This window comes from Arachis ipaensis, chromosome B04, assembly GCF_000816755.2.
Source record: "Arachis ipaensis cultivar K30076 chromosome B04, Araip1.1, whole genome shotgun sequence".
NCBI classification, from domain to species: domain Eukaryota; kingdom Viridiplantae; phylum Streptophyta; class Magnoliopsida; order Fabales; family Fabaceae; genus Arachis; species Arachis ipaensis.
In genome coordinates this window covers 92,356,819-92,370,980 of record NC_029788.2, presented here as the reverse complement: position 1 = coordinate 92,370,980, position 14,162 = coordinate 92,356,819, and the positions used below count along the sequence as shown (strand labels likewise).

The 14,162-nt window shown below is 36.4% G+C and overlaps 1 long non-coding RNA gene across 1 annotated transcript; it reads left to right on the top strand.

The window, feature by feature from the left end:
• On the top strand, positions 1,287-9,189 carry LOC110271125. Its single transcript, XR_002361287.1, has 4 exons — positions 1,287-2,464; positions 2,546-2,653; positions 2,739-3,148; positions 9,018-9,189. It is a non-coding gene; the product is annotated as an uncharacterized LOC110271125 (long non-coding RNA).

The window sequence follows — 14,162 nt, the reverse complement described above, 5'->3', positions numbered from 1 at the left end:
TGTTAATTTGTCAGTCTCTTACATTTTTCTTATATTGATTTTGATGGGTATATTGACTCTACGTAACTAATTTATTTGTGTAGGAATAAGGAATTTATTGATCTTAAAGCTACATCAAGTAAGAATTTGCTTAGACAATTTGAGGCTAAGAGACAAAGGATTGTAACTGAACGTAAGAAATATGAAATGGAAGCTGTAGCTGCTAATGATAAGGAGAAATCTGAGCGAAGGGTGGATGAACCAGAAAGTCAATTGGAGATGCGTGCAACCAAAGGGCAGAAGAAATCCACGTCAAAGAAGCTGGATTTTAGTCATCTGCAAAACACATTCGATTCTATTAGCAAAAGGACTAATTCCACGCCTACCACCTTGGAAGTACAGCCAAATATTCCTTCGCAACAGCCAGAAAATAAAAAGATAAAGGAGCTATTGACTATGCCTACTGCTGAGAAAGTCAAGAATGGAGTGTAGGGTGAAAAATCAACCCAGGGCTTGAAGAAGTCTAAGCCTACAAACATGGAGGCAGATGAACTTATAAGGAAGCTCGAAGCATTGAACTAAGTGAGGACGGGGAAGAAAGCATGGCACTTGATAAAGACTATTATCAACATGTGATGGAGGACATTGATGATGAAGAAGGTACTGTTTTGCTATTTTTCTATCTTCTCTTGTAAATTGTAATGCTTCTTTTTTCAATTGGCATCACTAATTAGTCCTTAATCTATTTCCTAATGAATGAAACCAGGAGAGCCAAAGAAGAAGAAAACCCGTGGAAAAATAACTTGCAAGGAGATTTATGCAAGGACTATGGAACAGCGGGAAGAAGTCACTTTTGATATTGGACAGCCCGTAGGACCAACCGACCAAAGTGTTTCTAATTTAACTAGTTTTGTTGGCACTATTGGTAGAAATAAAAGATTCGTTAGTCTTTTGTACACTAGTTGGCATGCTGTTCCTTCTAAAGCTAAGAAGTTCATGTGGGACTATGTTAACGTAAGACACTCGGTAATTATTGATTTCAATTTTTTTATTCAGCACAAGAGCATATAACAATTACTTATAATCATGAAGACCAAGTTTATCCTCCCAGACAGTGGAGAAAAGTGGGTAATGCAAGTGATTCAAGATGCTTGGAAGTGGTTCAAAGGAAAGATTAAGCAAAAGCACTTCGTTCCCTATGATACTATTGAAGATATGGTGAAGAATCGACCCCCACAAGTACCAGAAAGTGGTTTCATAAAATTGATCTATTATTGGAGTCATCCTCTAATCTAGGTAAAAGACTATATATGTCAAATTTTCATGTGAAACTATTTGACTATTGAAAGAGCAATATGGTATTTAGTTATTAATGTGAAGCAGCCCTACTGACACCTTAACACTTAACAGTCTTATGTTTTTTGATGTCTTAATAAGCACTGATTGGATGTGAATTATTGTTATTAAAAGAAAATTTATTAAGTGTTTCAGCATTATGTGATGTCTATATGCCTTTTTACTTGGCTAGCTACTTTTTTGCTCTGATTTCAAACCTGCTAGAACCAACAGAATGTGTCAGTATTCTTGCAGTTTTTTCCCTCCATTTTCTTGCAACACAGATAAAGGATTGGTTTGTTTAGATTTTATGATTTCCTATTTTTTTTAAGTTACAGCTACATATATGCAACTCCATCTTACTCTGGATTTCCTTTTTTCCTCCCCGTTGCTGCTTTGAACATGTTGCTTATATTACCTGTTGCTTATAGTTACTCAATATCCTATTTGGCATCTTGCTTCGCTAATTTCATTTAATTCTGATATGGTTCCTAGATATACTTCTATTCCTCCTCCATACACACTGCCTTGTCAATTCTTTCTTATTGTGTCCACTAAGTTCTGTAATATATGATATATTTTTAATAGAAAAAAATTTCTTGGCAAGTTGAGGTTGCTTATATCCTTGTTAGTTGGTGCTTTTAACTTGAGGTGTGCCCTGTATATTCTTTCTTTATGTCTTCTATTCGATCTGATGAAGGAGGTTTGCAAAATTGTTACGACGAGAAGATATGTCACGTTGTGAAAATGTGAACATATGCTGTAATGTATTATAAATAGATCTTTTATGCTTGCTTTTGGGTATTGTTCATGAGCAATTTTTTTGAACACTTTGAAATTGGGGGCTTCTATATTGTCGCTTCATGGATAAATTGTGCTAAATAGTTCGTGTAACCAGATGTAGAGTTAGGTTCATGTTTTTGAATAATATTTAACGAGTGAATGTGACATATTTTTCAGTGCTTTAGCTTAATAATGCAGCCTTGCTAGTAGATTTGCCTAACTCATTATGCTGCACATGTTAGTAACTGTATGCTAACTTTTTATTCACTTCCAGTCAATAAGTCAAAGAAACAAGCAACACAAGGAAAAATAGAAGTTTCCACATCGCATGGGGCCAATCAATTTCGGAAGAGTATGAGTGGCTATGGTAAATAGTAGATTTATATTTATTAGAATTTATATTTGCATAAATTGAAAGAAGAAACCGAAGTAAGATCTTGTTTTGCAGCAAGCAACAAAGGAAACAAACGAGGAACCAAAAAGGTTTGAGATGTTCATTGCTACCCGAGCAAGTCGGAAGAGGAAGGAAGTGGATGAGAAAACACAGACTGCTGTTGTAAGAGTTCATTGAATCATTCATAATTAAATTTCAAATTTAGGATATGGTAACTAATTCAATTTTAAATGTTTTTTCTATGCAGGAAGACTTCCAACACCGCCAAGCTGCTGGTGAAACAGAAGAGGAATCATTTGAGGCCTTATTCGGGAAAGAACAACTAGGTCGGGTAAGGTTGTATGGAAGATCTATGACAAAAACTAATTTAAAAAAACATGCTGAAATTAATGAAATCAAGAATCATCACAAAGAGGAAGTGTCTAGTCTGAAGGAAAAACTTGGACACATGGAGGCCCAATAGCAAAACAAGAGGCCAAACAGCAAAAACAAGAGGAAGAGATTAATGGGTTGCGAAATATGATCAAGTTAATACTGCAGCGATCGGAACCTGGAATGAGGCCAGAAGAACTAGAAGCTTTATTACAAGACGGCCAGCAGTCTCCGATTGATGCGAATAGCGGCCATGAATCAACTCATTTTCCAAACTTAGATGTGGTATGTCCTTATCTATTCCTTGTTCCATAGCTTTTTACTTGCATTTACATTAATTGCTATGGCTGGAAATGTTTGTTGGCTTTATTAACACCAAAGTTGTATTGCTATGGCTGAAATTTGTTTGTGCAATTCTGGTTGTTGTATTTCTGATTTTGTGCACTTGGTACATATGAATTTGTCCCTATATCTAATTTAAGTGTGAAAGTCTGGTTAATTAGTGCATGAAAAATGCTATAGGGACATATCAGGATTGTGTTAAAGGAAATGGAAGAAAGAAATACCTGTAGATTTTCATGGTTTGAATGAAACAAGATAATACATAATTTCTTGAATTCACCTCTGATCTTTTGCCGTGACCATGTTATTTTTTTTTTAGTATATGCTTTCTTGGTTTACTATGTCTACGTGTTCCATTTAATTTTTATAATTACGAATGTCATTATGAATATTTTTTTAACTACTTTTCTATATAATTATGCAGGGTAACAATAGCCTGTGGCTAGAGGATGGTTGGAATTCATCCAATGCTCCATCATCCCCACTAGCAACCGATCTGAAGTTACTGTGGATCGGGCCATCAGGATTCATAGCATCATGATTGGAGAGGAAATAGAAGTTCATGAAGTCATCTCTAATGAACTCTACAAAATAGCCGAAAAGTCATCCCCCATGGCAAGGCTAGCTTTTCCTCATCTTATTCGCCATCCACTACAAGAAAAATACCCATTCAGCCACACTTTTTTTAAGCTACATTTGAAAAGCGTAGCCTATTCATAGAATAGGCTACGCTTTTTCCCGTGTTGCCTTTTTATAAGAGAAAAGGATACACAATTGCAGCATCATTTAAAAAGTGTAGCCTTAGGTATTATAGAAATCACTTATAAAGCGTAGCCGTAGGTTGATATCTATAGGTTCACTTTTGGTATCAAAGGGGACGCTTTTAGATGGTAGCCTATTTGTTAAATTTTAGGTGCATTTTTAAAGTGATGCCTAATATATCTAGAACAAAAAACTTAACACTTAATGAAATTTTTTCCTCTTTCTTCTGAAAACAAACTCACACTTAGTAAAATTTTTGTTCATTCCCTCCACAAGCAAACTCATACACTAAGTAAAAATTTTATCCATTATTCCCTCCAAATCTCACTCACCTCCACAAGCACGTTCATCCCCTTCAGAAACCCTGCCTCCAAAAGCTCACCATCGTCGCCCCCACTCACTCACTGCACCGTCGCGAAGTGGAAACCCTGCCCCCACTCACTCTCTTCACTCTCGCCGTTGACACTCTCGCTCTCGTCATTGATCCTCTTACTCTCGCCATTGACCCTCTCCCACTCACCCGCACTAACCACTCTCCACATTGCTGCACTATTGACCGTCGCTGCGCCGCCCTCACCACCATCATCACCCCCAAATTAGAGAAAAGCGTTTGCCATCACCACTCACCACTCACGGCGTCACCATTCACCACTCGAGGAAGACTCTGCACTCACTCATCTTCCCCACTCATCTTCATCGTCGCTTCTCTTTGATGCGCTGTCACATCATGAAGACTCTGCGCTCAACTGAAAGATTTCTTCATTCGCGAGGTTAGGGTTCTGAATTTAGGTTTCAATTTGGGGGATTTGGTACAATAATCTGTGACATCGTGAATTGATGAACATGCATGCTATTGTGCAGCGCAGGAGAACCCGTGAATTTAGGGGTTTTATTCCGTTAATACAGGTGAGTTTGGCCATGATTAGTTGATGCACAGAAATTGTTCACACATTGTATGTAGCCCTCCATCGTCATCTGTAGCAGCAGCAACAACAGTTATGGCAGTGGCGGTGGCAATGGTGTTCGTATAATTAGGAACGAAATCTCCAAATGGTGCTCCCTAATCACCACTCGCACCAACCAGCTCAGACAAGACTCCGTTAATTCCGTTGCAAAATTCCACAATCACCTATTTACTTCCATCCTCAATCCTCCGCCTCCTCCTCTTTCCTTTCTGGTAAGCTTTCCTTCCCCATTCATAACTTCAATTTATTATTAATATTTTGAAAGATTGAAAACAAAATGCAAATTTGGATCACCAGGTTAATGGAGACGGTGGAATGAAGTATCCGATTTGGATGTGCGTTGAATGTGCTTTGTTGTAAAGGATTTTTGAATTGAAAAAACATGGTATTCGTGATTGAAATCAAATAAGCTTTTAGTAGATTATCTTGTTACTAGAAATTGTTGATTTTTTGTGGCCCTCACCAGTGTGAAAATAAATGGATTAAAGTCATTTATCTTATACTTTCTTGCATTTTTTGTGTATCTTGGTCCGAGTTTCAACTAGTCCACCTGCTATTCCACTGTTATGATGGCTTATAATAGGTTATATACTTATATATTTTATATTTATGGTCTGTGAGTGATTGATCAACACATCAAGAATCAGTTTTTCATCCATAAACATTTTTTTTTATATATTTTTAGTAAAAAAGAACAAATTGGTTAATGTTAGTTTAACAAATTTGTATTTCTGTTTACAGGATCATCCTGAGCAAATTGGACTGGACTTGCTGCAAGTTGCATGATAGCCTGTGCCTGCAAATCAAATTTGGCTCCATTGGAATGTGCAATTTGTTTGGATTTAAGGCCAGGCATTATACTAGAACATCATTACCTACCTTATCAGGTGAGCCTCCATCATAGACCTTCACCTTACCACAGTAGAATATCGTCATTTGCCCAACTCCGCTAGTTGCAGATGCTCTATGACCATATTAATAAGTCATTAAGAACTTGAATCAACAACACTAAAGGAATATTAGCATGTCTCTAATCATGCATACTTTATGTAAAATTTATTAAATCTTAGTTATTTCACATTTTAATTCTTAAGTAGTTGGTATTTTAATTCTTAAGTAGTTGGTTCACTTTCTTGTGAAAAGTAATGTATGATGAAACTTGTGTTACAGTTTGCCACTATCCTGGATTCCTGGGTATAAAACTATAAATAGTACCAAAAAACAGTTTATCAATAAATCAACACTTAAAGTAAAATCAGGAATGTTGAAATTAAGAACTTGCACAGGCTTCTTTTACAGCTGCAAATAATCATGCTAACATGCTAGGAATTGAAGTAAACAAGCCTTGGCATGCAAACCAACAGAAGTTCATGAAAAGAAGTGTCAGCCTTGATCGCACTTAATCTTAAAATTGATATTGTTCAATATAATGAAAAATTTTTTCTTTTGTAACTGAATTTCTTCTTCCATTCGACATTTTCTGTATAGTTAATGTTCATTAATCTTGCCTCCACCAAAAATAGTTTCAACTTGCACACTCTCTCTCTCTCGCTTTCAGAAACTGTGTATTTACCAAACTTCTTTTTTTCCTTTTACTAATGCTAAGGTAAAGGTAAACCAGGATAAGAAAAAAAAAACAAGAGTTTTGTTACTAATGATTTATTACATTTTCAATCCCATTCGTTTCAGTGATAACTTATAACTTAAGCATAAGGCTATTTCTTCTTGTATTTTGTTTCTCATTTCTACATTTTATAAATTGGTGTCCTTTCTTGTCTGTGTATATTCCAGGCCAAAATTGTAGATTCTTTAACATGCAAGTGAAAGTAGAAGCTGATGAATTTAAAATTTAAAAATTCGTAGACAATGTTTATGAACTGATCAGGTTTTAAATTTAACTTTTTTATTTTTAAATAGAAGCTATTTGAATTTGTGTGCTTTTTATGCAACTTCAACTAAATAGTTGTTTCTTTGGGTGGTTAACTTTTCTAAGTAACTGCATGTTTGAATTCTTGTGTAGAAAAGCTCTGGATCATGGTTGTTGCCAAAGCTTTTCTCTATTGCTTTTGCCCAAACCCTAGTTTTGGAGTTGCAAATAGAAAATCCAAACATGTTAATGTAGATAATGGAAAGTTACAGATAGTTAAGATAAGAATTCTCAAATGGAAACTTTGCTAAGCTGCATCAAGGGCTAGGGTTGTTAATAACATTGTTTTAACTTTGAAAAAGATTCCTTTAAACCTCTTTGTTTGGTGCAAATTGTGAATATCACAGTTCGGATCTTGTGTACTTCTTTTCATATGTTCTTGTCGTGGTCTTCAGAATCTAGGTGCTCGATTGCCAAGCCTCTGTTAATTGCCTATTTTGATAATATGCATAGTAGCTAAATTGTATAACCGTGGCTCATGAGTTTTATCTATATCCAGATTCTGATATCTTATTCTTTGTTAATATTTATTTTGCAGGGGATAGATTTTTCTGGTTTAGGGATGAGGAATTTGCTAGACAGACTGTTGCTGGCCTCAACCCACTTAGCATAAGTTTGGTGGAGGTATATGCGTGCTTTCACCATTATTTTGTTTTAGACTCATTAATTGGATTCATTTTATTAACAAGTGTGCTTGTGCACCACACAGATTGTGATGATAATTCTTGATTAATTATTTTCTTTGATTACTTTGATTAATTATTGATAGAAACTAGATTGCCTGCTAACAATTTAGGTCCATAATTTACTGTTGTGGCTTTCTGGGTATGTCTGATTCAATGTTTTTAAAAGGGAATGCATGCCATGGAATTTGAAACTTGTAGTGATTTTGTTGATTGGCAATGAGAACTTTTACTGTATAGTTTAGAGAACTGTGTGAGGGATTATGCTTCTTTTTGTTAAGGGGATAAACAAAAGGTTATGAAAGAGGTCCGTATTACTTGTGAGGGAATCGTGAATATAGAGTTGGCTGAGTTTTAGCATTGTAACTACTTGCAAGCTCTTGGAGTAAGGGGTGGACATGTTCTATGGCATGATATAGTAATGTTTTGGAGGTTAAGAATTGATCATGCCATGTCACGAGAGAATTATTCTGGATGCGTTTTACCGAGTGATAGTCAATATTCTAATTCAGTAGATAAAATAGATTAATGCTCTGAGGCTTAGCAAAATTTACAATCACAAATTGCTTGTCAAACTATATGAAAAGTTATTTTGGAATATAAGGTAGCAGTGCACTATCGTTGTGATTCATGAATGTTGCATGGATATAGATCCTTGTGCATATATCTTTGGTATTCTTCAAGTCAAGGCTAATGCTAGCAAGTTAATTCCATAGCTATTAATGTATGATGGACAGGTTCCAAATCTTTGTTTTGCCGTTATCTCTTGAATGATTTAATTGTTGCTGCTGCTGCTGGGTCCCAAATCTATTTGATTATATCAATTTAATTCTTGCTAAATGATGATTGTGCTGAATTCGTGGTTAAATGGTTGCATATGGCAATTACAATTTTTTTGTCTGTAATTTTTACAGTTATTCGTGGTTAAGATTGAAGGCGAAAGTGGTTGGTTAAGGTCTTTCAAGCAGATTTTGTCAAAACGTTGATCGCGTCATGGCAAGGTACAATGCATATTTTAATTCTTTTGATTTATTAGTTTTAAAGTTCCAATTTAACACCGAAGTTGGAAATGTTTCTTGGCTTTATTAACACCGAAGTTGTATTGCTATGGCTAAAATTTGTTTGTGTAATTCTGGTTGTTGTTTCTCTGATTTTATGCACGTTGTACATATGAATTTGTCCCTATATCTAATTTAAGTGTGAAAGTATGGTTAATTAGTGCATGAAAAATGCTATAGGGACATATCAGGATTGTGTTAAAGGAAATGGAAGAAAGAAACACCTGCAGATTTTCATGGTTTGGAATGAAATAAGATAAATACATAATTCCTTGAATTCACCTCTTTTGCTGTGACCATGTTATTTTTTTTAGTATATGCTTTCTTGGTTTACTATGTCTACGTGTTCCATTTAATTTTTATAATTACGAATGTCATTATGAATTTTTTTAACTACTTTTCTATATAATTATGCAGGGTAACAATGAAGATTAACAAATGAAGATTAAGCTGACTATTATTGTGGTTTATTGGCTAAGATAGAGTGCTATTTAGAATCTTTACATGTATGGTTGACTAATGACTTTTATTAGAAGATACTTTTATTGGCTAAGTGATATTATGATTTTCATATGGCTATGCTTACTTTAGTGCGAGATGTATGAATTTTTACCGTTAACTTTATTCTAGTACTTTTGGATCAATATTATAAATATATTTTGGTTAGAGATAATTTTTATTATTTAAAGAAATTATTTAGTATAATTATGTATTTATTTTTATTTTGTAATGTTCAACTCATTTAAATAAAAATGCAAAATTATTATACATGTAATCATATTAACTATTATGTTGTATTAATAATTATTATATATATACAGAAAAAAAAACGAGACCTAAGGCTACACTTATATACAGTAGCTATAGTATACAAAAAAAAAAATGAGACCTAAGGCTACACTTATATACAGTAGCTATAGTATACAAAAAAAAATGAGGGACCTAAGGCTACGCTTATAAAAAGTAGCTATGGTATACAATGTGGTTACGCTTTACAGGTGATGCAGTAGCGTTGAAAAGCGTAGCCTATTCTGGAAAAATGAAAGCTGAAAAGCTTAGCCTTTGGTCCTGGACAGCATTACTTGAAAAACGCACCATATTCCCAAAAGCCAAAAGCGTAGCCCTTGGTGCAGAAAAGCGTAGCCTTTGAGAATAGGCAACGGCCGAATAGGAATCACTCCAAAAAGCGTAACCGTAGCCTAAGGCATCATTTTTTTCACTTTTGGCTACACTTTTCAAGTGTACCTAAATGGGTGTTTTTCTTGTAGTGACCTTAAAAAAAATATTCAAAAAAATCCTGACCACTAATTTACATCATTGTGTCAACTCTTTGGGAAAACGACCCGGAATTCTACTCCCGGTTATTTATTTTTATTTGTGACATACTTTTAAATTGATAGTGGAATTTTCGTCAGCTTATAGGGAATGAAGACATGGTTATATTAAGGATCAAAGGCTGAAGAATCTGAGTGGAAGTTCTGTCATACACGAAGGAAAGGCTTTTTGGATAAATTGGGTGGAAAGGTAATCTAGTATTGCCAGTAATATAGTTATCTTTGACGTGGTGACGTTCGAACTCCAAAAAAATTAAGATAAGTGGTTCTCTAAACCAGTCTCAAAAACTACATTTTTAATCTGTCATTGTTTTTCAAGACAATTTGTGTTTAATGGGTTATAAAATATCCAATATGGGATGGCACACTTCTTTTCTAAGGTTGACATTGAAACCTTCAATATTGTTCCTTGGAGGAAGTTTATGGAGAATAGGCAAAGGAAAATTCTTTGCAACCCCAATTTTATTATTGGTGAAGATCTAATCAGAGTTCACGAAAGGATTAAAAGTTCAAAGAGGACAAATATACCTCTTTCAACAGAGATTTCAGTATCCAAAATTAATATGATTACTCACGAAAGGAATACCATTTACTATAGTTTATGGCCCTATGAGATGTGTGTCAAGTCTGCTTTAATTGTATCACAAGGGTTGCTTATTCTCTGAGGGTTCTGTGTTGTTTGGAAGTAGTTTTATTAGTGGTGCACGAAATTGTGATCTCAGGCAACGGCGCCAAAAACTCTGTACGCACGTCTTAATAAATTGTTTTTCATTCACAACTTCGACACAACTAACCAGCAAGTGCACTGGGTCGTCCAAGTAATAAACCTTACGTGAGTAAGGGTCGATCCCACGGAGATTGTTGGTATGAAGCAAGCTATGGTCACCTTGTAGATCTCAGTCAGGCGGATATAAAATAGTTATGGAGTTTTCAAAATTTATATAATAAAATAAGGATAGAAATACTTATGTAAATCATCGGTGAGAATTTCAGATAAGCGCATAGAGATGCTTTTGTTCCTCTGAACCTCTGCTTTCCTGCTGTCTTCATCCAATCAATCCTACTCTTTTCCATGGCTGGCTTTATGTAAGGACATCACCGTTGTCAATGGCTACTTTTTATCCTCTCTGGAAAATGGTCCGATGCGCTGTCACTGCATGGCTAATCGTCTGGAGGCATCACCCTTGTCAATGGCTACATCTCATCCTCTTGTGAAAATGGTCCAAATGCTCTGTCACAGTACGGCTAATCCTCTGAGGTTCTCGATCATGCTGGAATAGGATTCACCCTCCTTTTGCGTCTGTCACTACGCCCAGCACTCGCGAGGAACGGAAGTGGTTGTCAGGCACGCGTTTGTGGGGGAATGATGATGATTGTCACGTTCATCACATTCAGGTTGAAGTGCGAATGAATATCTTAGAAGCGGAATGAGTTGAATTGAATAGAAAAACAGTAGTACTTTGCATTAATCTTTGAGGAACAGCAGAGCTCCACACCTTAATCTATGGAGTGCAGAAACTCTACCGTGAAAAATACATAAGTGAATAGAGGGTAAGCATGGCCGAGTGGCCAGCCTCCCATGGAGGTCTAGAGATCTAAAAATGATAAAAAGATGATCAAAGATGATCAAAAGATGATCAAAGATGTCTAATACAATAGTAAAAAGTCCTATTTATAATAAACTAGTTACTAGGGTTTACAGAAGTAAGTAATTGATGCATAAATCCACTTCCGGGGCCCACTTGGTGTGTGCTTGGGCTGAGCTTGAATGTTACACGTGTAGAGATCAATCTTGGAGTTGAATGCCAGTTTGTAACATATTTCTGGCGTTCAACTCTGGCTTGTGACGTGTTTCTGGCGTTTAACTCCAGACAGCAGCATAGAACTGGCGTTAAACGCCCTTTTATGTCCTCTAAATTCGGCCAAAGTATGAACTATTATATATTGCTGGAAAGCCCTGGATGTCTACTTTTCAACGCAATTGGAAGCGCGCCATTTGGAGTTCTCTAGCTCCAGAAATTTCACTTTGAGTGCAGGGAAGTCAGAATCCAACAGCATCAGCAGTCATTCTTCAACCTCTGAATCTGATTTTTCTCAAGTCCCTCAATTTCAACTTGACACCTTCACGCCACAAGCACATGGTTAGGGACAACTTGGTTTAGCCGCTTAGGCCAGGATTTTATTCCTTTAGGCCCTCCTTTCCACTGATGCTCAAAGCCTTGGGATCCTTTTTATTTACCCTTGCCTTTTGGTTTTAAGGGTTATTGGCTTTTTGCTCTTGCCTCTTGGTTTTAAGAGCTTTTGCCTTTTTCTGCTTGCTTTTTCTCTCTTTTTTTTTCTTTCTATTTTTTCGCTAATTTTTTTTCTGCAAGCTTTGTTCTTTGCTGCTTTTTCTTGCTTCAAGAATCATTTATTATGATTTTTCAGATTATCAAATAACATGTCTCCTTATCATCATTCTTTCAAGAGCTAACATATTTAACATTCTTAAACAACAACTTCAAAAGACATATGCACTGTTCAAGCATTTATTCAGAAAACAAGAAGCATTGTCACCACATCAATATAATTAAACTAAGTTCAAGGATAAATTCAAAACTCATGTACTTCTTGTTCTTTTGAATTAAAACAATTTTCATTTAAGAGAGGTGATGGATTCATAGGACATTCATAACTTTAAGACAAAGTTACTAAATACTAATGATCATGTAATGAAGACACAAACATGGATAAGCACTTAACATAGAGAAAACGAAAAGCAGAGAATGTAAGAACAAGGAATGAGTCCACCTTAGTGATGGTGGCATTTCCTTTTTGAGGAACCAATGATGTCCTTGAGCTTTTCTATGTCTCTTCCTTGTCTTTGTTGCTCCTCCCTCATTGCTTTTTGATCTTCTCTTATTTCATGAAGGATGAAGGAGTGCTCTTGATGTTCCACCCTTAATTGTCCCATGTTGGAACTTAATTCTCCTAGGGAGGTGTTGATTTGCTCCCAATAGTTTTGTGGAGGAAAATGCATTTGAGGCATCTCCGGGATCTCATGGTGATGAGCTTCATGCGTCTCTTGAGATCCACGAATGAGCTTTCTTGCTTGCTCCATCCTTTTCTTAGTGATGGGCTTCTCTTCCTCAATGGGAATGTCTCCTTCTATGAAAACTCCAGCTGAGTAACATAGATAGCAAATAAGATGAGGGAAAGCTAGCCTTGCCCCAGGAGAGGACTTTTCGGCTATTTTGTAGAGTTCAAGGGAGATGACTTCATGAACTTCTACTTCCTCTTCAATCATGATGCTATGGATCATGATGGCCCGATCCACAGTAACTTCAGATCGGTTGCTAGTGGGGATGATGGAGCGTTGGATGAATTCCAACCATCCTCTAGCTACAGGCTTGAGGTCCAGTCTTCTTAATTGAACCGGCTTGCCTTTGGAGTCAATCTTCCATTGAGCTCCTTCCACACATATGTCCATGAGGAATTGGTCCAACCTTTGATTAAAGTTGACCCTTCTAGTGTAGGGGCGTGCATCTCCTTGCATCATAGGCAAGTTAAACACCAACCTCACATTTTTCGGACTAAAATCTAAGTATTTCCCCCGAACTATTGTAATATAATTATTTGGGTTTGGGTTCTTACTTTGATCATGGTTCCTAGTGATCCATGGATTGGCATAGAACTCTTGAACCATTAGGATGCCGACTTGTTGGATGGGATTTGTTAGAACTTCCCAACCTCTTCTTTGGATTTCATGTCGGATCTCCAGATACTCATTCTTCTTGAGCTTGACAGGGACCTCAGGGATCACCTTCTTCTTGGCCACAACATCATAGAAGTGGTCTTGATGAGCTTTGGAGATGAATCTTTCCATCTCCCATGACTCAGAGGTGGAAGCTTTTGTCTTCCCTTTCCCTTTTCTAAAGGATTCTCCGGTCTTGGGTGCCATCAATGGTAATGGAAAAACAAAAAGCTTATGCTTTTTCCACACTAAACTTAGAATATTGCTCGCCCTCGAGCAAGAGAGGAAAGAATAGATGAAGAAGAAGACAAAAATATGGAGGAGAGGGGGGATGGTGTATTCGGCCAAGAAGGGGAAGAGAGGGTTGTGTTGTGTGAAAATGAGGAAGGATGGAGGGTTATATATAGGGATGGGAGGGGGGTGAAGGTTCGGCCATTTAGGGTGGGTTTGGGTGGGAAATTGATTTTGAATTTTGAAGGTAGGTGGAGTTTATGA